Source organism: Pteropus medius, unplaced genomic scaffold, assembly GCF_902729225.1.
Source record: "Pteropus medius unplaced genomic scaffold, Ma_sr-lr_union100, whole genome shotgun sequence".
NCBI classification, from domain to species: Eukaryota; Metazoa; Chordata; class Mammalia; order Chiroptera; family Pteropodidae; genus Pteropus; species Pteropus medius.
Window position 1 is genome coordinate 8,088,187 of NW_024352784.1, and position 25,749 is coordinate 8,113,935.

At 42.5% G+C, this 25,749-nt stretch overlaps 1 protein-coding gene across 7 annotated transcripts in view; it reads right to left on the reverse strand.

The window, feature by feature from the left end:
* The window catches only part of TENM4 (teneurin transmembrane protein 4), a 685,723-nt gene that overhangs the window by 378,217 nt on the left and 281,757 nt on the right, over nucleotides 1-25,749 (reverse strand). The window contains exon 1 of one of the 7 annotated variants that reach the window (XM_039848159.1): nucleotides 7,220-7,237. The exons of the other annotated variants lie outside the window; for them this stretch is intronic. The gene's annotated coding sequence lies outside the window, so the exon portion shown is untranslated. Of the gene's footprint in view, nucleotides 1-7,219; nucleotides 7,238-25,749 lie in introns of those variants that run through there. 7 annotated transcript variants of the gene reach the window in all.

Genomic DNA, 25,749 nt, shown 5'->3' on the forward strand with positions numbered 1-25,749 from the left:
GAAGACAGTCTCAGCAACTTATAGAAAATTTCCCAGGATATCCCATTCTCTAAGGGAGTAATTTGCTCCTTTCTCACACATTTAAATCTCTTTTCTTGGAAGACTAATTCTCACATGGGTGCATGTGATCACACACACACATTTTTAATTTGTTACTGTGTATGATTAAATAAACTTCAGTGACAAATCTAATAATAGCAATAACTAATATTTGTTTAGTACGTGCTAAGTAAGAAGTAGCTTTCATATAAATCATCTCATATAGATATTTCTCACAACGGCCCTTGAGATAGGAGCTCAACTGTCCCCATTTTACAGATGAAGAAACAGGCGGGCTGACTGGCAAAGGGCAGGGTGCTAGTCAGCAGTGCAGACCTGAAGGCTCTGGCACCCAGGAGCCCACTCCCGTCTCTGTGCCGCCTCCTCCAGCTGTGCTAAAGGAGTACACAGGCTGGAATGGGTTTCTATCCTTGAGTGTGTTTTCTTTCGTTTGGGTTTGCAAGGCTGACAAACAGGTTCTTTTCTGCTGCTGGAGTCCGTGACCCTGGAGGCTCAGGGAGGGATGTGAGGTGCTCCTGCACTTTCTAACGTGACTCACACACTGACTTTCCAGGGTAGCTCTCTGCCAGGCATCCCCTCCTCTGGGCCCAGGGCCCAGGAACCAAGCTGCAAAGTTCAGCTTGCTTCTTCCAGCACAGATATGTGGAAACTGAAATTTCCCACATCTTCATCACACAAAAGCCAGGTTGTATTTTTGTCCTCTTCAAAATATGCCAAAGGAATTTCTTCTTCCCCTTGAACTTTCTCCAAAAATAAATAGAAAAAGGGAACATCTTTTATCCCTGTAAGCTGAGAATAGAAAAATTAACACTCAGGGTGGCATTTCCCAAACGTTATAGGAGAGTGAACATGCAGATCTGTCTCAACACTCTTTGGCAGCCTTGGGGATATAGTATATGATATTTCTCACCCCAAAACTCCTCATTGGGCTTACATTCACATGTTTCTTTTTCTTTAAAACTAGAATATGAAACAGCTAAGAGGACTTGATAAATGACCACCACCTGGATTAGAATTCTGAGTTAAGAAACCACCAAAAGCAAATAAAACATTAAAATATGCAGACCATTTAGTGAAAACAAGAAGACAGTGGCCCAAGATAAACTAAATTGGTTGCATAAAGGTTGAACCCAAAGAGAGAAAGAGAAGGGTTTATCCTGTAACTCAAGGATATCCAACCCCCGGGCCATGGACTAGTATCGAGTTGGGTCTGTGTCCTAATAGGAACTGGGCTACACAGCAGGCGGTGAGCAGCAGGCGAGCAAGCAAACAAGCAAAGCTTCATCTGTATTTGCGGCCGCTCCCCAGCGCTACTGTCACCACCTCAGCTCCACCTTAGATCATCAGGCATTAGATTCTCATAGGAGCACTGGTCCCTGGTGCCAAAATGTTGGAGACTGCTGCTGTAACTGGTGAAGGCTGCAAAGAGCTAAGCATAATTGTCAAGATGCGAGAAATATTCTCAGTTCTTGAAATTGCCTGTCCCCAGGACTGTCTGCTGTCCTGGTCAGGGCTGCCCAGACCCCTGTATCTGTATCTTCAGAAGCCTCTATGTGGGTCTCCTTTGTCTCCCCCCGCCTCATCTCCCTCCCGGCTCAGTGAGAATCACCTTTCACAAACCTTGTTTGATCACATCACACCCTCTCTGCTTATCTCTCCTGACTTCCTTTTCCTCAAAGCCAAACACCTAGCTCTGCAGCCAGGATCCTTCTCCCCAGTTCCTGGCAGCCTCCTCCCCTAACTCTGCTCATCACTCTCCAGGAATTTGATTCAAGAGAGGCACCTGGCTGTGTGCTGCCCTTTACTCAGCACAGCCAGAGAACCTCCAGGTAGGAAGCCAGGGCCTTAGCTACTATCTACTCCCAGCCAATCCCCTAAAGGTAAGTTGTTGGAGGGTCATTCAGAACTTGCTCCCAACACTCTAGGAACAAGAGGCTCAGTCGCTCTTGTAAAGAGAGGGACTAGGCTTGCAGATTGCAGTCTGCATTCATGTCCATCTCTCTCAGGTCCATGCTGGGCAAGTGATGGGCCCTCTCTAGGGCTCAGACACTCCATTTGCCAAACATGGCTCACAAGTTCTACCTCACAGCCATTGACAACATCATGAATATCATCCTCATCATCTCTGGACAATTTCAGTGTGAAAAGAACATGATAGTGTAGTTAGAAAGACTTGTATTCTAATCTCAGCTCTAGAATGTGGAAAATGAGTAAAATTCTCTGATCTTCATTTTCCTCATTCATAAATGGGGATAAAAACTCCCTGAAGGTGACTGTCTGGATTGAATGCGATGATACATATAAAAGTGGCTTTAGAAAGTGCTTAATTGGTACAGTGTAAGCATTTACCTTGCTAAGTTAAAACCTGCCTCCTGGTAACTCACCCTGCGGATGCAGGTGTCTGAGATATCATAGAGACTTTCCAATCTTTCCATTAGGACCTGTGAGCCTTCCTTCCCTCTGTCTGAGCAGCCCAATCCCTCAGCCATTCTGGGGGTGGGGATAGGGGTCTCTAGTTTGCCTCTAGCATCACCTGCTTTGCCCTCCTGCATCTGAAGGAGTGATGCTGAGATTTTCTTCAGTGGAGATCTAGCCCCAGTGCATTTGCACCAGCCCTTCTTTCCTTTGCTAGGCCTCCCTGCAGTCTTTTGTAAAGTGTCTCATCCCATAGGTCATAGTTTTGGCCCTGTCATGCCCCATGGCATAAATTCAAAGCCTGTGAACACTTAGGTTAGAAACGTGGTGTCCTCTTCACCTGTGTGACTCTGAACCAGTCCTTTCCTCTCTCATGGGCATGTGCTCTCCCAGGAGTAAAACAGGGTGTGAATGATATTATTATTGGACCTTTACATTGGAACTTATTACATGGAGATTTTTACCAACTGAATTTGGCCTTGAATCTTCCCCCTACTTTCCCCTTTAACTTTTCAGCAGAGTTTTCAGGGATTATTTAGAATGGACCTGGAATAGAGCCCTTCATAGCTGACATCCTCGTTAAAGCTGGGGCTGGGTCCTTGGAGACCTTTTTGTTATCTTCACGTCAAGCCCAAGTTGGCAATAGCCATTATTGCTCCCAACATACCTGACAGAGAGCACAGACAGCCCTGCTACTGCCATTTGGTTCTTGTCAACTTGAACTCTTGTATCTGCCTAATGAACTTCTGTACTACAAACTCATGGGCACCCATGGAGTTTTAATGACTACAGAGCTTTCTGGTTTCCATGTATTTGTGCAGCCATTTGCTGCCTCAAATGGGGAGACGCTGTTCACAGAAGTTTAGTAGCAATAAAGAACTGTCTGGTTGAATACTCTTTCATACCAGGCCTGTTTTAATCTCTTTAGTAATATTTGCCTGGTACTCTCCGATGGAGCAGGGGCGACTGTCACTTAGATTCCTCCCCTTGCTGGTGACTGTCACTTAGATTCCTCATCTGTAAAATGGGGATGAGAGTTTTTGTAAGTGATACTTAAATCATAGGGTTTCTGTGAGCATCAAATTACATAACAAATATACTTAGAATGACATATAGCACACAGTAAGCAGTTATGTTGCACTTTTCACAGCTTGGTCAAAAAGCTCACATCCTTAGCATCCTGCCCCTCCTGCACATTACTGACATCTAGTGGCAGGCCCAGGTAATTACAGGTGTGAGTACCCAAAGCTCCAGACCCTTCTATGTGCCTAGTGGACCTCATTTCAGGGATGGAAGTACAAGCAATGTTGGCCAGGATTGGCCTCAGTGTTTCCAAACACTTCCATATTACCATCTAACTTTTAAAGGTGAGTAGATTGGTAATAGTGATGAAGGGAGGATCAAAGCTAGTGGTAGAACAGGGGACAAGACCTCTTTCATAAAGTAAATTCCTTGAGGTTAGAAAATTTAGTATGACATCCCCTGTACCTATGCCACTGCTTGGAACATAGTATGTGTTCAGTAAATGCCTGAAGAATAAATGACAATTTTAAGAAACCACAGTCTATGCAAGTCTCGAAGTCCACATGGTGAAAGGGCTTACTCCAGGTGACAGTGACAACACTGCTCTAAGAAGTGAATTTAAAAGGACCTCCCTCCCCATTTCCTCCCAATGTGTATGCATGAGTGTTCCTGACCTTCTACTCCCCTTAACTGGAAAAGGATTCTGTCTGGGTCCTCAGTCTCTATTTCAGGCCCTTTCTCACTCCTCAGAAAAGGTCACACTAGACGAGTGTGGGGAACAGAGCAAGGACTGAAGCGCAAGGAGCGTGTGGGCTGTGCTGGGGAGAATGTTTTGCTGAGAGAGGATTGAAAAGTGGTCTAGGACTACATTATGAACTGAGTGTTAATATCCTACAGTATTCGTATGTTGCAACCTAGTCCTCAATGTGGTGGTGTTAGGACATAGGGCCTTTGGGAAATTCTTAGGTCATGAAGATGGAACCCTGATGAATGGCAATTATGCCCTTATAAAAGAGACCCCCTCACCTCTTCCGCTGTGTGAGATTATAGTGAAAAGAAGGCCACCTACAAACCAGGAAGCAGGCCCTTGCCAGACACAGGATCTCCAGGCACTTTATCTTAAACTTCCAGCCTCCAAAACTGTGAAAAATTAATTTATCTTGTTTATAAGCCACTCAGTCTATAGTGTTCTAAATAAGCCAGACTATAAAGTAAAGCAAGAGAATAACCGCAAGAGAACAGTTACCTGGGATGAGAGGTGGAGAGGGGGGCCGCACAGGGCTTCAGAGGCAGTATCATATTCTACTCTCAAGCTAGCTGGCAGGGATATTATTCTTTAAACCACATACATTTGCTACAAATACTCTTCACTATTAAATAGTATTATGATGAAATTTTATAATACATATTTTAAGAGAGACATAGGAGAGGATGATTCTGTAAGTGCTGTAGACCAGGGACTGGTGCTCCTATGACAATCTAATGCCTGATGATCTGCAGTGGAGCTGAGGCAGTGATGCCAGTGCTGGGGAGCGGCTGCAAATACAGATGAAGCTTTGCTTGCCTGCTGCTCACCTCTTGCAGTGTGGCCTGGTTCCTAATAGGCCATGGACTGGTACTGGTCCGTAGCCTGGGGTTGGGGATTCCTGCTGTAGATGAAATACAGAAAATGCAGATTTCAAGAAGTTTTGCTGTGGATTTGATGTCTCTTGCAACATATGAGAAATGTAAGTGGAAGTCTCCAGTTATTCCGAAATGATTTCTTCTATTGGCCTACTGTATCTTGGCCTCAGCAATGCTCCAGGGCTAGCACACACAGTCACAGCTTTCCAACCCCTATGTTGGCTTGACAAGGCTGAGAGGCTGTTGATCAATAGAAACAGAATTTGAGAAACAGCTGCATCCCAGAGGGTCTGAGTAATCCTGAACAGGTGTCTTCATTTCTCTGGGCTCCTTGTGTTACGTGGATAAACTACGTGTTCTTTGCCTCATCTTCCTCTCAGGGCTGGTGTCAGGATTAAATGAGAACGTGCAAATGAAGGTGCTTCGTAAAACAGAAAACATGGTGTAACTGTAGGATGACTGTTACCATAACTACTCCTGGCAGAAAAGTACTCTTAAAATGATATAAAGTGTCCCCTAAATGTGAGGCATTTGTATGACTGGGTATAACTCTCGGCCAAGGTTTTCTGGAACAGAATCAAGTTCTCATACCACTCCAGCCAAAACAGGTGGAAAGTACACTTAGCAGCTGTCTTCTAGTTCTATAAGATTTATGGTGGGAGGCTGTATAGTGCCATGGCTATGACTCGGACTCCGGAGCCAAACAGTGTGTGTTCAAATCCTAGTACCACCACCTACCAGCTTATACAAATTATGACCTTGGTACAAGCTGATTCACCTTTCCAAGACTTGGAGAACCCTCATGGGGAAAACGGGGGAAAATAATAGCTCCATCATAGTGCTCTTACAAGGATTAACTGAGTTAGTATGTAAAGTGCTTGGAATAGTACCTACTATGGAGTAAGCCTTGTATTAGTATAATTAGTATGTTAGATTCTTCACTTTCTGAGGGAAAAGCTAAATAGAATAGGCAACAATTTCAGTCATCAATTAGAAAGCTGGGTGAGACACTTGGAAAGACTTCCTGGCAAGGCTGCACAGTGTTCATGGAATTTAGAGGATTCACGTTAGTGCCTTCTCGGCCTTTTCAGCAAGGCTGAGGCTCTAACACATCCGAGATCTCCCTTTTAAAAACACCTAGCTATAGAACCCTGGATCCAGGAGAAGCCAGAAGCTGAGTTAGATAAAGGCTAGGAAAATGCTGACAAATGGCCTACAGCCCCATCTCCCCCGTGGACCTGTACGTGAATCTGTGCAAGGTCATGAGGGTTCAAGGAACAGCACATGTGAAGCACTTAGATGTTGCCTGATGCATGGTAAGCACTATGGCCATTGCTATTCTTCTGTTTGTCCATCCATCTTCAAGTGACCATTATAAAGCAATACTACCAAAAGAAATTTGTCATAATACACTTGTTCTATATCTGCATTGTCCATACGTCCAACTGGCCACATGAGGCTATTGAGCACTGGAAATGTGACTACTGTGACTCAAAGGAACAGATTTTTAAAACTTTTTTTCAAGTGCTCTCATGACTTTTAAAAAAGTTATTAAATTTTAATTAATTTAAATAGCTGCCTGTGACTAGTGACCACCACATTAGACAATACAGTAAGTAGCCATGTCATCGCTTGGCTGAACATCTTTCCAGGTTTCCAATCCTTTCAGCATACATCCAAGGCCCAGCACAATTTCCAGGTGAGCTCTCTAAGCACACCCTGCCCTGCAGCCACTGTTCTATACCTTTAACCTGCATACACTGGCTTGTGCATCTATTTATATCTCTGCTTCAAATGCCCTTTTCTCCTTGTTTGCCTGATAATCTCTTTAGGAAGTGTTCTCAGGCTTCCTCCCATCCTAGCAAGGGTAAGGGCACCACCTCCGGCTCCTCCAGTCTCCAGGGCTTCTCTTTACCCCGGCAGGGTTGTGCTTGACTGATTACAGGCCTGTCTCCTTTTCTAATTGCTCCCTGAGGGCTGACCGGAGCCATGTTATAGGAATGTCTGTACCCCAGTGCCATGCACTGGGCTTGGCTATGGCTGGTAATCAGGGATGCAAAGAGAACTAAAAGACGCAGGCTTTGTGGCCCCACAACACCTTCACTTTAGGAGAAAGCACTGACTTCCATCAAGGCCCTTCCACTTTCCAAGGCTGGATCTCTTAGCATCACTCGCATATACATTGTATTTCATCAGTCCGAAGATGCTAGCGATTGTAAGATGCATCACTGATTCAGTAATAGCCTTCTGGAGAGAAGAAAACAAACATCACAGTGTGGAAGTGACACATTGATTATAAGACACTTTCTGCTTTCAGAAATGTCAAAATGTAAAGGAAAAAAAAAATTGCTTAAAAGAAAGTGAGGCAGACCATGAGCTGCCTCTTAGGAGATGCCTCTCTAGAGAATCATTCAGTGGTAGCTCACGAAAGGCACCTTCCTCAGCTCCTCAGTCTTATTCTCATCCATCTTATTCCAATTGCTCTTTGAATGGATCAAATGGATATTTTAATTTTTTTTTTCTGATTATAGAAATAACAACATCCTATTGTACAAAATTCTTTTTCATCTCAGGGCCTTTGCATTAGCTGTTCCTTCTTCCTAGAACACTCCTACCACAGATTTCAACTAGACACCTCTCTCTTATTTTTCAGGTCTCATTTAAATGGCCTGACTGTGGAGCCACCTTCCCTTACCATCCCAGCTGAAGTTGGTCTCACCTTCCCCCAGTTTCTCTCGAATTAACTATCTCATTTTCATCTTGGCACTTATCAGCATTTGGAATTAATTGTGTATTTATTTATTCTCTGTCTCTTCCCAACAAGATTATAAGCTTCTCAAAAGCAAGGATTTTATCTAGTAGGTACTCAAGAAATTTTTGTGAGCAACTGAAAATACAGAAAAGCATAAAGAAAATAATCAGACTCCTTGTGTCCCCACTACTCAGAGAATCACAATTAACATCTTACTGCATAGCTATCCTTCCAGACATTTTCTGCATGTGTGTGCTCACACAGTCACTTAAAAAAAAAAAAAGATGCAACCTATTTATATTGCTTTAAATATGCTCCCCCCTCAAGTTACTATATCATCAACATCTTTCACATCCATATACATAGCTGGCCAGCCCTGTTTTTAAAGGGGACATACTATGTCCTTGTATGGAGTAACCCTAACTGATTTAACCAGCCCCTGCAGGGGGCATTTACCCCTGTGCAGGTTCTAAGTCCTACTTGAATAGCTGCCTGCAGCTAGTGGCTAAGCCATTACAGGCTTAGTAGTACAGTCTGATGGAAGACATTATTTTTTTAAAAATGAACTATCTTGAAAGGTCGAACGATCTTGAAATGTATCTTGAAATATATAGATATGCACATGCTAGTAAAGTGCAATTTATCATTAAATTCTGTAATTTACCTGACTAAACCCACAACTTAATATAGCACGAGTATGAGCCACCAATTCACTCCAATTTCAGTTCAAAAGGATGAAATCACTATTTTTTCCCCTCTCAACTGTTTAATATGTAGTGTAAAACCAATCACTATAATTTGACTTCATTTGGAATTCTCCCTTCTGTCATTGCTTCCTGGCAATCATGTCACCTGTGTCCCCAAACAAATCCAGTCTGACATTGGGCAAAATCCTCCAGTTTGGAAACCTGGGAAGAAATAATATGTGAAAACATGGACTTCCCCATCCTTTAGGCTTCACACCATCAAAATCCAATTCTCTCTGCCCTGCTCAGCTCTGGTCTCAACTGCTTTCACTGCAGTTAGATATTAGAGTAGTGCTGATCCTTCATATGTAAACAGCACATCACAGACTGTCATACACATCCAATCTTTACCACACCGGATCCTCACAATAGCCTTAGGAGGTCGGCTGGGCAGGGTTATTGAGCTTATTTTAAAGATGAGCCAATTGAGGCTCAGGGCAGGGAAGTGACTTGTCCAAGGTCACACAGCAAATAGGAGGTCGAGTTGAGGCCAAGTCTTTATTTTCTGACTCCTAGTTCAGAGCCTTTTCTATTATATTAGGGGAAAGCTGAAGAAAGCCTGATAAGAGGGTCAGGGTGGTCAGTGCCTATCTCCCTCCCTCTTCTCCCAGCCAGTTTTAGCCCCATGGTGCTGACCTAAAGGAGTTCTCAGACTTCACTTTGGTAAGTATTGATCTAAACCAGATAGGTAAAGGGGTGACTCTGAGCAGCAGTCTGCATAAATGAGGTAATGGTGTAGCTGGGTAGTGGAGAGAATGAGCTCAGGGCTGGGCAGATTCTAGTTACTATTATGAATGAAAGGTTCCAAGAGACATTAATTGTGCTCTTTAATAGCAAAATACAAAGTTGACAACTTTTATTTTGAAATTTTCCTTTTCCACGAAATTTCAAAGTCTGAAAACCACTGATTTACACAACCAATAAGAAGTTATATTATTATTTTTAATTATCTAGATTCTAGTCACTGTGCTAATGTTTCACATGTGTTCTTTCTTCAAGCTTCAAGATAGATGTATGATATAGGAATTATTCCTCTTTTATAGACCAGGAAACTGAGGCTCAGAGAGGTTAAATAATTTGCCCCAAGTCACATAGCTAGTTAAGTGGCAAAGGCAGGATTTTCACCCAAATCTCTCTAGTTCCAAAGCGTAGCTAACTGGAGGAGAAGGAGAAATTGCCCTAAGCATTACTAAGAAAGGATGCCTTTGTTCACTCACACACTCACTGACTCATTCACTCACTCACTCCTTCATGAAATCTCTACTGAATACCTACTGGGGAGGAAGCCCAGCCTAATGGAAAGAAGGTGCTTGGGGATAGGCATTCCCAGGCTGGAGTCCTAGCTGTGACCCTTATCACCTGAGTGACCAGCTGGCCACCTAACCTCTCAGAGCCTTCACATGTATTATCTTTCTAAAGGGGTTGCTGTGAGGCCTGGCTGTATTAGCATGTGCAGAGAGGGCCAAGCAGTGCCTGGATAATACAGTAGGTGCTTGATGGACACCAGTCCCCTGCCTGTCCCTGAATGAAAGCCACTGTGCAGGTCACCAACCTTCAGGGCTTAGGGATGGAAGTGCTCTTTGATATCTTACTCAACTCTCCCACTTTACGGATGGGAAAATCAAGGTTCAGACAAAGATGGTGACTTGTCCAAGGTCACAGTGCAGGGTAATAGCAAAAATGGGACCAGAGCTCATATCTCCTGAGCCCTCATATTCTGCTCTTTCTGTAACAGCAGGTTAGTGACTATCTTGGTAACCAAATAAACTGTAATGTAAATAGAATGGAGATAAATGAGAACATTAATGACATGTTATTGAGTATCTTAAAGGAAAACTTTTTGACCAAAAAGTAAATGTCTAAAATGTACTTTCTTATTTATCAAACAAGTATACATCATTTACTCTGTGCTGCCAGGTAATAACTAAGGTCTTAAGAAACATGAACTCAATGCATCATCACTACAATCCTGTGAGGAAGTCACTATTGCTATCATCCCCATTCTATAGATGAAGAAGCTGAGGTGCTGATTGGTTAATAAACTTGCTCAGGGTTCTTCAAGAAGTAAATTGGCAGAGCTGAGCTTTGAACCCAAGCAGTCAGGCTCCAGAGTCCATACTATGCCATGCCACTTCTCACTTGGAATAATGAATTGCTTTCTACTATGTATACAAGAGTATACCTATAAATTACTTGAGAATAGTAATGACAATCATAATCATAGTAATAACAAGAAAATAAAAACAATACAAATAGACAGTTCCCTCTGTGATTCTTTTGGAAAACTTAATAGTACCTACCCAAGTTTCCAAAATAGCCATTCTACTTCTCCCTCTCTCCACCCCACCTTCATTGCCCATGTCATTCCCTCCATCTGAAATGTTTCCTCTCTTGTCTGACTTCAAGCCTTGTACTTCAAGACTCAGCTTGAGTATTGCCAGCTCTGAGAATGTTTTTTAGATGATGTCTCCTCTCACAGTCAGTCAATGTTTCCTGGGTCAGTTTTAATGGTAGGGTTTGATACTGCATTCTGTGATGAAGATCACAAAGATGATGATGATTTTGCTGAAGAAACTTTCTCAGTGGTCTCAGATTACTCTGCTAATCCATAGTGCCCAGGAATAAGACCAGCCATTACTCCACTGAGGTGTGGCCGTGTCTACTTAATGCTCTCAAGCCCACAGACATTTATGGTACCCATTGGTACCTGTTACTGCATTTACTAAACACCCTGAGCCTTTGGGGAAAGCATTGTCACCCTATTTGAGCAGGGAGGACCCTGGTTCAGGAAAGTCAGGTAACGTGTGTAGCAGAGCAGGGCTTGAAACCAGGTTCCCAAATCCTCTCTCCCAGAGAAAGCTCTTTATATAACTGTCATAGTAAAAACTAATTCCCACAAGAATCAGTAATAGATGCTAAATCAATGGGAGAAAGATTTGATGAGAAACAGGATATTTACATAGTCTTGAGGTATCTCTCTATAAAATACTTATTACAAATGGGAAAATGGCAGTGGGAGGAACTGGAAACCATCTGTGGTTAGTTTTATATGTGAACTTGACTAGACTACACTACCCACTTATTTAATCAGACTTTCAGACAGGGGTTCTGTGAAAGTGTTGGTAGATGTGGTTAATCTCTATAATCAGTTGACTTTAAGTAAAGATTATCCTCGGTAATGGGTGGGCCTCACCTAATCAGATGAAAGATCTTAAGAGCAAAAATGGAGATTTTCCAGAGGAAGGAATTCTACCTCAAGACTGAAGCATCAACTTCTGAGTTTCCAGCCTTCTGGTCTGCCTAGCAGATTTCATATTTGCCAGCTCCACAATTGTGTGAGCAAATTCCTTAAAATAAATCCCTATCTAGCTAGCTAGGTAGGTAGGTAGGTAGCTACCTACCTACTTACCCACTTACATATTTTTTTTTCATGCTCTACTGCTCTGCTTCTCTGGAGAACCCTGACTGGTACACCATTTTAACCAAGTGATCAAAGTTAACACCACCATTAAGGGGCAAAAGGACGTCGTGTGCCTTCAAATATTATACCCTCAGAAGTACACAAAATTATTTCAGTAGTATTACTTTTGTAACTGGAAAAAAAATAAAAATGTCAATTGAAAAATTAAGAAAAGATCTCTCTTCTTTCCTTAGGTGCTCTCAGGCCAGCGATGGTACTGACCACTGGACCTGGTAACTATCATGCACCTGACCCAGAAATGGACCCCTGTTTGGTGAATGTATTCAGATGAGAATCTGCCCTCTGTCTGCCCTCTCCTTCTCTCTGCGCCCCCCTCCCCACTTCCCCAACCCTCCACAATAGCACACAGACTCGCAAACGCCCATAGTTGGTAATTTCCTTTCTGCCACCCAGCAGGCCCAAGAAAATTCCATCGTCTCAATTTGATGATGCCAGTGTAGCAGTGAGTCACTCTGCATACATCTGTGTATTCCTGTCAGAGCTGGTTATCTATCTAAGGAGGGATGTTAACATTTATAGCAGTGAGCAAGGATGTGTGACAGTTCAAGAAAGCAAGGTGCCAGCTACCTTTCTGAGCTGCAGGTGGTTTTCATGGAAGCAGAATATTGCCACTTATTATTTATTTCACTTTTCATTTTAAAAATGTGATTACTATAGCTCGCCAATAAATTTGGCCAAACACACATATTTATGAAGCAGTCTTGGCAGGCTTGGTGTGATGGCCTAATTGCTGTGAGGGCAGAGGCAGCCACATGAAGAGAGCTTCCTCCTGTCTGAATGTGAACTAGCCACATTTTGTAGGCTTTTGAATCAGAGGTTCTCAGTACATGGGAGATGAGCCCAAGAGGCCTTCTAGCTAGGAAGCAAGGGATGTGGAAGACTGACAGAACTTGAGAGGTCCATGCAGTGGAGGGAGCTTTGGAGCCAGGCAGGCAGGCTGAAGATCAAAGCCCCACCCAGTTAAGTGAGCTGGACAAGTTGGGCAACCCCTCTAAGCCTCTAATTCTCCAAAGGTAAAATGGGCAGAAAGGGTTTAAAGATTCACTGAGAGGATTTAATAAAGTACACATTTACAAAGTGCTGCCCAGTGCCTTCCAAATAATAGGTACTCAGCTACCTGAAGTTTAATGTTTATAAGAGGGTGTCCTATGGAACAAAGCTTGGGTTCGAATCCTAGCTCTGCTGCTTACTAGTTATGTGATTCTGGGCAATTATTGAAGGTTTCTGTGTCTCAGTTCTTTCAGCTGTAAAATGAAGACACTACCCACAGGGTTGCAGCAAGGATTAAATAAAATAATCCATACCTGGCATTTGGTGGGTATGTGATATAGCTGCTATTATTATTGTTGTTATTTCTTCTCTTACTTTCTCCCAACCTCCTTCCATAGTCTGGCCCAAATGACATTTCCTGCTGGTGAATTTTTACTCATCCTTTGAGGCCTAATTTAAATATCACTGCTTCTGTAAAGTCTTTCCTTATCCATTTAGTATAAATAATAGCATCCCCCTTCTCTGCAGTTAAGACAACTTGTACATCTCCATCATGATCACTGTCATGTCCTGATACCTACCCTATTTTATAAGAAACCCTCTCTCCTGTATCATCTTTAGGAGTTTGCTGCAAACCTGCTACACAACTGCCCAGCCCTTATCAACTTGCAGCACATAGAGAAGATGGAAATCTTGGTCTGGCACTGCAGCCCCCTCCCTAGCTACCGTGGAGTAAAGGGGATTGATGGCTTTGCTGCACTATAACTCATTTGCAGCACATGGGCACCCTGTGTGGGTAGCTCTGGCCCGGTGCCTAGAGTCCATGGCGCAGTATTCACAGAGTGCCAGGGGAATGAATGTGTGCTGGTGAGAGAAAGGAATCTTGGGGTTTTCCTAGCAGTTGTCAATAATTTGAGTAGGACCACCTCATAGTGCTGGCCCAGGAGTGGACAGGACTATCTGTTTGGGCTTTTGAATCCACAAGTTGAAGCAGAGACCATAGACCCAGCCAAGTCCATGGAGATGTGCATTTCAGGTGAGTTCCAAAGTTCCAGGCCAGAAAAACGTCATCCTGCTCCATAGACTCCCCGTCTGGGAAGGATGGAAGGGATGTATCTATTCTAGAAGGGTGACACTGGAATCGGAGACCAGGTAGCTGAGGAATAGGCTCTTTGTCAATAAAACATGTGACTCTGCTTTCCTAGGCCATTAAGCTATGGCCATTTCCTGGGCCCGTGCTATGAAAGATCTCCTTTCCTCTTTCCATGGCTAACTCATTCACCAAAATAGTATCAGCTCCATTCACTGACAAGCATTCTTAGTACCTCTTCGATGTGCCAGGACCTGTGCTGGGCACAGGGGGGCACAGAAATGAGTAAGGCCATAATCCTGCCCCCAAGGGCCCACTCTGTAATAGGAAAACTGCCATGGAAACCCAAATATAATATGGTGCCACATAGATACCTCATGAACAAGGGACATGGGTCGCATAGAGAAAGAAGGGGTGGGGTGGGGGTGGGGATCAAAGAAGACCTCAGAGAGATGTGGCCAAGCATGGCTTTGAAGGAATTGCTAGATGGAATCTGTGTGAAGAAAGCACTCCAGGTAGAGGGATCAGCACTGAAAGATTTGGAGTTATGAAAAATATTGTCTGTTTGGGGAACTCAAGTTCACACTGGGAGGGCAGTTTGTGAGCAGAAAAAGGTAGGGTGGATGATGAGGCTGCAGAAGTAAACTTCAACTTGTCTCATCCCTTATGTGGGGTGCCCAGGAGGTGATGTCTTCTGCCCAGCCATGAATGTGTGCTGCCATCAGCAGTGCCATTTGTGAATATTTAAAGAGGATACACACACATGTGAGTATACTTGTGTCTGCTAATTTGTATATTTTTATGTATAAATAATATGACCAATCGAGTTCTAGGATGTGGATGGTTGAGCTCTGAGATATAAGACAATTCTTAGAAACTCAGGTAGATTTCACTATGTTGGGGATTATGGTATGTAGAGGGCATAGGGACAGTTGTGAACTGAGAAAAAGAGCTGGTTTTGGTCTCTGTGTTAGGGATGCTGCATATGCTTAGGCGGGTTGTTCACCGCTTAAGGACATACAGCTGATGAAGGTGTTTCAGAAATGGAATCACATATGTTCACCTGGGGTAGAAAGGGGCACTGTTTCCTAATTCACACAAAGGGGCTGTCTGGGCTCTGCTGGGTCAGATTGGCTGTGGTGAGTAGAGGTTCTTTTCAGTGGAAGAACTTCCCAAGTCCCTTCTAGCACTAATACTACACACACACACACTTTAGTAAGTTCACTTGGTTTCCTCATTGGTCAGATAGGATCATTTCTAGGCAAGATCTTCCAGTTTAGCCAGGCTATACCCACCACTACTCTGCTTTCCTTTTCTAGGGATCTCACCAGAGTCTTCCTCTTCTTTTAGGGCAGGGCCTCACATCCTCTAGGACACCTTCCAGCCAACCCCTTCCCCCGTCCTCTCTCCACTCCCAAGTCACTTATTGTTTAAATGTCCTATGAGCACCAACCAGTCCTCCCTGATGCAGAGTAAGTTAAAGATCAAATCTGGCTTCCATCAAGCACCAACTTGTCTTAAGAGGCAGAGACTCCGGAAATGGTAATTCTTACACTATCATGGGATTCAGCAATTTTCAGGCCTCTTTTCAAACTGACTGACCCTTTCAGATGGGAACATAGGCTGACTGTGAAGGAAAAATGGAACATACTTAATGGCTGTACAAAAGCAAAGATGAAAACCTACTCTTTGTTTTATTGTCTCTGTGGGTAACAAAGCAGCCAGCCCTAGGGGTCAGAGTTGGCTGGGGGTCAGGGATATAGCAAGATTTCACTCAGGAAAGAGAGGAGGAGGAGAAGGGGGAGGGAGGAGGAAGAAAAGGGTGAGGGCTAATCCAAGACCCAGAGAGGAAAAGCATGGAGAAGAACTCATGTCCTTCATAACCTGATTCTCTGAATTTTTTCATGGGACTCTGTTACTGCTGCTCCCCACTCCAACTATTGGACTGGTGGTGTGTGGGGGAGCTTCGTATTTCATGAAATACATTTTAATCACCCTCTGCAATCCACAACACTCTGTAATTACAAGGCTCTTATGCTCAAGTACAAAAAAACTCACTGAAAAAGCAACATTAAGCTTGCAAGCGGAAACATGAAAATTCATGAGATGCATAATTAAGGATCCAATGACAATGTTAACTCTCCCCTTTGCCAGCCTAGGCACTGAAGATCACCAACAAAATGGGCAAATATAAACCCTGAGGTGTCTGCCACTGACATTGGGAACCCTGAGCCCACCATGCCTGCTCTCTCCCTGGATTCCCATTTGTTATTGCCAAAGGCAACCCGGTGGGGTGGGAGGGCAGCTTTCAGAGTCTGAGCCCCAGGGGAGTGGGGATGGACTGGTCTACCCTTAGCGAGGAAGAGCCAAAGAGCTGTGTTTGAGAAATGACCCCAGTGCTTGCTGTAATCTGCAGAATCCTTAAAAGACATGGCTAGACCTTGATGATCTTGCCCACAGTCAAGGGAATTCAGGAGGGATGGGGGTTGTGGCCACCTCCCATCAGAGTGGCTTGAACACTCTAATTATCCCTCTACTCTTTGCCCTTAGTCCAGTGCCTCCTCAGTTCTCTCATCCAGGACCCTAACTCTGCCTCCATCTTGCTGCCAGTCCTACACCCTCTATCCACTCTAAACTGGACTCTAGGCCAATCTCTGTAACTATGCATTTCAGAAGTCCCCCACCTCCTCTTTCAGCATCAGGTGAATACAGCAGAACATAAGCTATAGTTGAAGTATGACCCTAATGATGTTCAATGGAAAAATAAATAAATGCAGAAAGAGAGAGGGAAATTAACCAAATGTTCACAGGTTACTTTGGGATTTGGTACGTGTAGGACAGGGGCTAGGGAAAGGAGGAAAAGATTAACAGGGCTTTATATCTTTCTTACTTGTGTAAATTTTCACAAGGTGTATAACTTAAATCAAGAAAAAAATGAAATTTTAAATGTCACCTCTGTTCAAAATTCTTTTGTAATTCCTTATTCTTTTTACATGACAAAATAGAAACCTGAAGCCTGGTGTTTACAACCTTCTATGACCTAGTCCTTATCATAGGGCCAGCTTCATGGATATGTGACCTGTATAGTAACACAAGGCCCTCCACTCAGAGGGTCCACGCTTGGTTAAATGCTTTGCTATGGCTATCTTGAAATTCTTAATAAGTTTTCAACAAGCATCCTCATATTTTAATTTTGCACTGGACCCCACAAATTACATAACTGGTCCTGTTCATCAGAGTATCTTCCTCAAGAGAAATAACAATCTAATTATTCAGAACAGAACAGTACAGAGAGCAACAATTTGGACTGCATCAGGTGAGGGTCTCCAAGGCTGTGGCCAGGATGGTTAGGAAATTGTGCCATGAGAATTAGAGATGTTTGGCCTGGGTATGTGGAGAGCCAGGAGATACTGATCAAATGTTTATTGAGCACCTTGTGCATTCTTCTAGGCTCTAGGAACACAGCAATGAACAAAGCAGGCCAAGTCCCTCCTCTACTGAGCATTAGTGCTAGTCAGGGAAGATAGAAAACAAACTAACAATTATTTGTTAGGTAGTGCTATGAACAAAACTAAATCAGATCAAGGGAGGCAGAGAAGGCAGGAGGAGGAGGCCACATTATTTAATTTAGGACCTGAAAGGAAGTGAATAAGCACTTGGATGATGGAAATGTGGAAGATATAAACACATACACAGACAATTACAATACATTGTGGGGTTTGCCATGGAGCAACTCAGTGGAAGCATAACTGAGGAGCAAACTTCCCAGCCTGGAGTTGGGAAGGGGTCGGAAGAGACTGGAATTTAGTCAACTTTGAATCATCTCTTCCTTTCTTTTCCCCAACCCTCAAATCAGCAGAAACAACATCATATTGAATATAACTTAGTAATGTCTCTTCTGTCCTCACTATGATGGACTATCTCAGGTCTTCATTTCCTCTGAATCATTGCAATAAACTTGATCTGATCTTTCTTTCTCATGCTACACCCTCTCCTCAATGACTGCTTCTACTTTGGGCCTTCAGCCTGAAGTTGGACCATTCTCCAGCTCTGACCTTTTTCTTGAGCTCCCAATCTGAATATCCAACTGCCTTTGTTCCTGAGGATTCCTAGCATCTGAAGGAAGGTGAGGCTAGCCAATTTTTCAGCTGGCCTCAGATGCTGTTCCTATTTGGGCATTCCAAAGTGCCTGCTCAGGATATAAGAATCTTGCAAGTAAGGTGAGGAAACTGAGGCACAGAGGGATGGAGAGGACGAGAGCTTAACATTCATTATGTATAAATCACCAATTACTATGCCTACTTCACAGATGAAGAAACTGAGACTCAGAGAGACTAAGTAGCTTGCCCTAGCCCACACAGCTAGTAAGTGGTAGAGCCGAGATTCAAATTCAGCATGAAAGCTTGTCTGCTTAACTACTGATGGATATAGACTAGATGGTATTGCCACAGAGAAAAGAGTGATAAGTTTTTGTCTATGTCAAGATGATGTTTAACACAATACATGTGACAGTGCCCAGAAATAGTATTATAGCCACACAGATGGAAAGGATTATTCTTAAAAATGCTCTCCCCCAACCGAATCGCTATAATCAGGGTTTTATGTTAAATGCACTATGTGTGAGTTGCTTTTCAAAGGACTCCTTCTGTAAAGTAAGTAAACATTTTTTTTTTCTTTCTGAAAATGAATAATCAACTGTGATTTACCTACTACATAGTAAATCTACTGGAGTTGAAAATATATTGTCTGGGGTCAGGTAGACCTCAGGTTCCAGATCAACATCAGCCATGTTGCCTTGGACATGTGGGTCACCTGGCCTCAGTTTTCCTTATCTGTAAAACAGAGATAATGATATGTACCTCACAAGACTTTTTTGAGGGGAAATAGAGAAAATTTGTGTAAAATGCTTAGCACGAATCCACATATGAAAAGTACAATTTTTATTTTTCAGGTGATCCAATTTACTATCCAGTTCAGCTACTTAAGTTACCTCTGTTATTATCATTACCACCACTTTCACCGTCTTGTTGTCATCATCGTCATCATTATCATCATCATCATTTTATTCGGCTATCCAATTGAGCTATTTATTTTGCCATGATGATGATATTGATAATGCAAGTATTTAATTTGCTGTCAAATTCAACTCACGCATTTGTAAGAGAACTCCAACCCTAATGTTGACCTTGGCAGTAACCGCACTCCTGATGTCCTGACCACACTGTGCTCACATGGTTTTCTCCTTCATTAGCTCTCTCTTCATCTCAGAGCCAGGCATACGCTAGCTGTGCTATGAGGGGAATCAGCATTCCTTTGGACCTGAGGGGCATAAATCTTTCCTGTTTAGGTTAAGTGGACAAGTGGGTAGTTTCAAGGCTGATTTAGAGTTCACGTGATGTCAAAGAACCCTAGTCTCTAGGAGAGGCTGTCATTTAGATGCTATGAATATGACTGGGCTTTGCCTAATAGTAACTTGGGCAGGAAAGGCTGTTAGGTGCTTGGCTCTGAGCACCAGGTGGGGATCAAACACAACAATGGCTTAGCCAAGGCTCTGCTTCTTCTAAGGATTCTGAAGAATATGCTCAACCAAATTTTCCACTGCCTCAAATGATGTTAAAGTCAATAAGTGTAGCTTTTTACACTTTTTCCCTGGAGAGCAGTGGCCACCTTCTCTGTAAGTCAAAAGCCATTCGAAAGGATGTGGTAAGGCAACCCTCACTCTGCTTTGCTTAGTTTTTTTTGGCCTGAGGTAAATCATTTGACCTTTTTAAGTCTCAGTTACTTCATCTATAAAATGGGAATACCCACCTCCCAAAGGTAAGTGAGGGTCAAATGGAATCATTCATAATTAGCTATCAAGAAACATCAGTTACTTTTCTCCTTTCCCTTCAGACATATCTTTGCAAGGAACATAGAGAAAAAGCTCCAGAAGAAACAAGTTATGAAAGGAGATGATAAATGACAAAGGAATAGGAACATTTTTGGTACATGTACTACATGTTAGGTATTATGCTGGGCCCTTTATAGACGCTATATTATACCATTTTTGGAATGACTCTGGAGGGAAGGTATTACATAATCCTTTTGTTAAACAAATATGCTAAATACACAACATAAAATTTACCATTCTTAACCATTTTTAAGTATATAGTTCAGTGACATTAAGTATTCACTTTGCTGTGCAATCATCACTACCATCCCTCTACAGAAGCTGTCCCCAACCTTTTTGTCACCAGGGACCAGTGCTTCTATGAGAATTTAATGCCTGATGATCTAAGGTGGAGCTGAAGCGGTGATGCTAGTTGGGGAGTGACTGCAAATACAGATGAAGCTTTGCTTGCTTGCCTCCTGCTATATAGCTTGGTTCCTAATAGGGTTAGAGACCCTGCTCTATAGAACTCTTTCCATCATGCAACACTGAAACCCTATACTCATTAAATAACAACTCCCCATCTCCTCCTCCTCTCAGCCCCTAGCAACCACCATTCTGCTTTCTTTCTCTATGAATTTGGTTACTCTAAGTACCTCATATAAGTGGAATCATGCAGTATTTGTCCTTTTATGACTACTTTATTTCACTTAGCATAATGTCCTCAAGATTCGTCCATGTTGTAGCATGTATCAGAATTCTCTTCCTTTTTTAAGGCTAATATTCCACTGTATGTATATATCACATTTTGTTTATCCATTCATTAGTTGATGGACACTTGGGTTTCTTCTACCTCTTGGCTATTATAAATAATTCTGCCATGAAGTGGGTGTACAAATATCTCTTCAAGTCCATGCTTTCAATTTTTGGGGTATATACTCAGAAATGGAATTGCTGGATTACATGGTTAATCTATTTTAAATTTTTTGAGGAATCATTATACTGTTTTCCATAGTAGCCGACTATTTTACCTAATTTCTTTTTTATTCTTTCTTTTTATAAAATTTTTATTGATTCTTTTAAAAAATACATATTAAATATACTTTTAATATATATTTATATATATTTTTTAATATATATATTTTATTATGATGACATTGGTTAACAAATCCAGTAAGTTTCAGGTATACAATTTAACAGTAAGTCATATATATATTGTATTGTATGTTCGCCACCCATAGTTAGATTTCTTTCTGTCACCACATATTTGACCCCTTACTTCAATTTTAAAGATGATATATCTAAGGATGAAAAGCTAAGAAATTGGCATGAGGTCATTTAGTTTAGGAAGTGACAGTCAGATGCCAATGTGGGTCTAACATGCTCTCATTCTACAGAGAAGTTTTTCTCAAAGCCTGGGCTCATCCAGAAACATCAGAATAATCCAGTGTACTTGTTAAGATATAGATTCCTGGCTCTCAATTCTAGAGAAACAGAGTCACTAGGGCTAGGGCCCAAGAGTCTGCATTTTCAAAACAAAACAAAACAAAAACACAAAGAAACCCTGGGGAGTTTCAGGTGGGCAGTCAGGTTTGGTAACTACTGTTTATTATTATGATAGTCATCATGATCATGCTTATCTTTATCAAAATTATCCTCAGAACCATTCCTTATCCAGATCAGCTTACTGACTTGTAAACATGTGGGAACAGTGGGAATGTAAGGATTATCAGGAAATCTTAACTCTGATTTGCTCTCTGGCAATTGCTGACTTTTAAAGGGTGACACACTTAGTATTCTAATCAACAAGGCATCAGCCAGGGGACTGCCCAGGCCTTTCTTAAGTTCCTAACACTCATTAAGCAGCTCAAGCCATGTGTTCTTAAGTGTGTGTACAGGCAAGCCACTGGCATTTTAATCTCATTAGTGAATTGAAGCCCTAAGATGCAGTAGCCACTGCAGCCTTTGTCCTTATAGGGTGAAGTTCTTCACTCCATGAGACTGGCCACCTGTCTCTCTGCCATTTCTCACCCATCCTCTCCAGCTTTGCATCCTCTCCTGGGCCCTGAGCAAAAGGGTCTGGGATATCAGAGCTTGATGACTTTCAGGGCACTGGCTTCAGATGGCTGGATAACCAACTCAGGTAACCAGGCTGCCTATATCCCAGAACAGATATTAAATTATCTACCACAGCCTGACTTGTTGCGTTGGCACCAGGCCACAGGCGCTGCTCCCTGAATTCAATTGTCTGTGTCCCTTCCCCCATCAGCACTCTTGATAGAAGCCAGACAAGGCTGTGGAGCCTTGGGAATGAAGCATCCACAAGCAATTTTTCCAACACAAAGCCCTCATTGTTGGAGGGGGAAGGCCTGGGAGAGGCAGAGGGAGTGCTTATCTTCTGTCAACTCCAGAGAGCTGAAAAGTCTCCAGTGAAAATGACCTTATAAACTAAAAGATGGAAGAATACACAAACAATGTAACTATGACCATCTTCTTCTCTGGGACAGAAGGAGCTTGGGCTTTCTCTGCAAATGTTCATAGACACACACACACACATTAATACATATACGCACTCATTATTCTGTTCAAACTAAATCAAGAGGCAAATGTAAAACAGACGCATCCATCTATTCATCCAACCATTCATCCATGCATCCATCCAGTCATTTGTTTATTCAAACATTAAGTTAGTGCCTACCATGGGCCATGAATATGCTGGAGGAAACAGCACTATTTTAGATCAGAGATTTCTAACTGGGGAACATATTGTTACTGGAAGAATCTGGGACCTATACGTTAGTTCACCAAGCATTGTCTATAACTGAATCAATGTCTTACACAACATATATAGGGGATTTTATGATTAATACATGGTGAGTTTAAACAGTATGAATCCACAGCAGCTTTCTGTCATTATATATGTTCTCAGCCAATGAAAGCTGAAAGTATAAATACTAATCACTGGAAGATTTGGACATGCTCTAGACAAATAGAAGTACAGAATCATCACATGTGGTTTCATGCAAGGAGATGAAAACAACCACAAACATAACCACAATAACTAACTTACTATGCATTGGGTATTATTCTGAGTGCTTTATTTGTTAATCTCAACATATATCAGAGAGATGTTACTATTCTCCCATTTTGCAGATGATAAAACTGACCATGGAGAGCTTCTATAATTTGCACAAGGTCACACAGCAGTAGAGGTAAAGCTGAGATTTACTCAGAAAGTACAGATCCATAGTCAGTGATTTAACTATCCTTGTCACGGTGACTAGGATCATCTTGTCCCAACTCTCATTTCAAAGGTGAGGAGACTGAGACATAGAGAGGTCATGTGATATGTCCAAAGTGACATGGTAAGTTCTTGACGGAGCTGGGATAAGAACTCAGCTTTCCTGTCTTCCATTCTAGTTTCGGTACTGTTTAAAGAAGCCTGACTTCAGCCCAAAGTTAAAGTCAAAATAATCTGGGCTTGGGGACAAAGGAAAGGCAAGGGACACTCAAAAGCTCAAAAGCTCAAAGTAGAATAAACACTGTCATATTATACAACCTAGAGCAGTTTTCTTTTCCTGGGTTACTTTGTCCAGGATTTCCTTGGGAAAAATTCCTGACACATGGGAAGGGAAACCCAGGTTGTGCTGAAGGTACTGGGGTCTTAGAGTTCCCGGCCTAGATAGCATTATTTTAGGCATAAAGGACCCGTGGTGGAGCAATCCAGCCAGCTCTTCCCTGGCTTAAATGGACTTCATTTCTCTCTAATTAGCATCTCACAGCCAGGAAACCCTAGGAATGAAAGCCCTGTCCCTCTGAGCAAGTGGTACCCAATTAAATCCCAATGTTCTGTCTCTGGCTACTGGATGCTGGTCCAGTCTGAGAGGATGGCTCAGGAAGCCACTGTTTGTTGGAGAACATGTCTTTGGGAGACAGCAGGTGGCAGTGGCAAGAGTTTAGAGTCTGATTATCTTGGAGAAGAATTCTAGACGCACTGGCTGTGTGACCACAGACAAGTTTCCTAATTATTCTGGGCATCGATTTCTGAATCTATAAAATGAAGATAATACCTTATTTGTTTATGAGTGAACATATGCAAAATACTTCACACAGTTTTGCTCTGAAAATGAGAATATAAGATCAGTCTTTCTCAAACCTTTCATTGTAGAAGAACTGCTTTTTATTTTTCCTAAAGAAAATTTTTCCTAAAGTAAAAGTCTAATATCTAAGGGAGATCAGAGTAGCCTCTGGGTTGGTGAGGAGTTGGGTGCTCAGGATCCTACCTATTTTGTTTCCTTTCCTCCCACAGTGTTTTTGCAGTTCCTCTAGAGAACACATATTACCTATGTAATCACCAGTCCCCTTTCAACTGTAATTAAGAAAAAGAAAGAAAGGAGAGAAGGAAGAAAGAAGGAAGGAGGAAAGAAAAGGATACTTTTGTCTGTCTAACTGAAAGGAGAGTTTTATTTGTTGAGCACCATTACCAAGATGAACTTGGTTCCTACCCTCATGGGCATACAGTCCAGCAGAGAAGTTAGACCAAGAACATGTAATTTAAAAATTAAAAGGTGATTTTAAAAGGAGGGGCCTCTATGGAACACAAAGCAGGGGTTCTGATTTAGTTTAGTGATCAGGAAAGTTGGGACCTGGAAGATGAGAGAAGACGGCTATTGGACTAGCTGATCGGCGACAGTACAAGAGAGAAGGGATTGGATTTATGGGGTTTTGGAGATGGCATTACTAGGACTCGGTGACTGATTAGACATGAGGTCATGACAGAGAGGGTGCCCTCAAAGATGACACCCAGGTTTCTGGCCTATGAGCCAGGTTTGAAGCTGAAAGTAGCAGGTGAAAAGAAAAAAATTCCACCAGCTCCATTATCAGAATCCCACGGGATCCAACATGCACACTATGCCCAGTGTTCACACAACTGTCCATTCTTCCCCAGGGAGACAAAGGCAGGAGGGACTGATTGCTACCATGCCTCATGAAAAGCATTAAGGTCGTGAGAACTCTATATGGCCTACAAAAACATCTGTAGGCAAAAGCGATTCTGAAAAGTACAGCAGCTGCTTGCAGTAAATTAATAATAGATGTGCTGGGCTCCCTCAGAAATATTTACCCAGCCAGAGTGGTGGAGCTTCAATAACTAACTGGGAATGGAACCTAAGCCTTACCTCAAACAGCCCTGACTATTAAAAATGAAGAAGCATCATCTTGGCTGCCCCAATACCGGTGGGGAAAAGCAAATGTGCAGGTTGCTTTGCCCAGGAATATGAGGATTGCAGTCTACTGGGAAACACAGGGAAAGGGAACATGGACCAAGGCCCTGGGAGGTAACCATTCGAAGATGCCAACAAATGCTAGTTTATATGGTACTTACCACCTCTAGACCCCTACGGACCATGCCTATATTAATACTTAATCTTGGTGCTATTAAGCTGTGCACTATTTTTAGGGCCGTTTTACGGTTGAAGGTGCCGAGACACAGAAAAGTTAAGACAGCTTGTCTAAGGAACCAGCTAGGATGTGATGGAGCTGCGATTCAAACCCACACAGTCTGGTTTCAGAGTGTGTGACCTAAACCACTTTGCTGTTGCTGCCTCCAGTTGCATTTTCCAAAACAGTCGAGGGAGTGGGGCAAGTAGGAGAAGAGACCCTACATTTACCTGCCAAAGGCATACTTGCACAGCACCATTG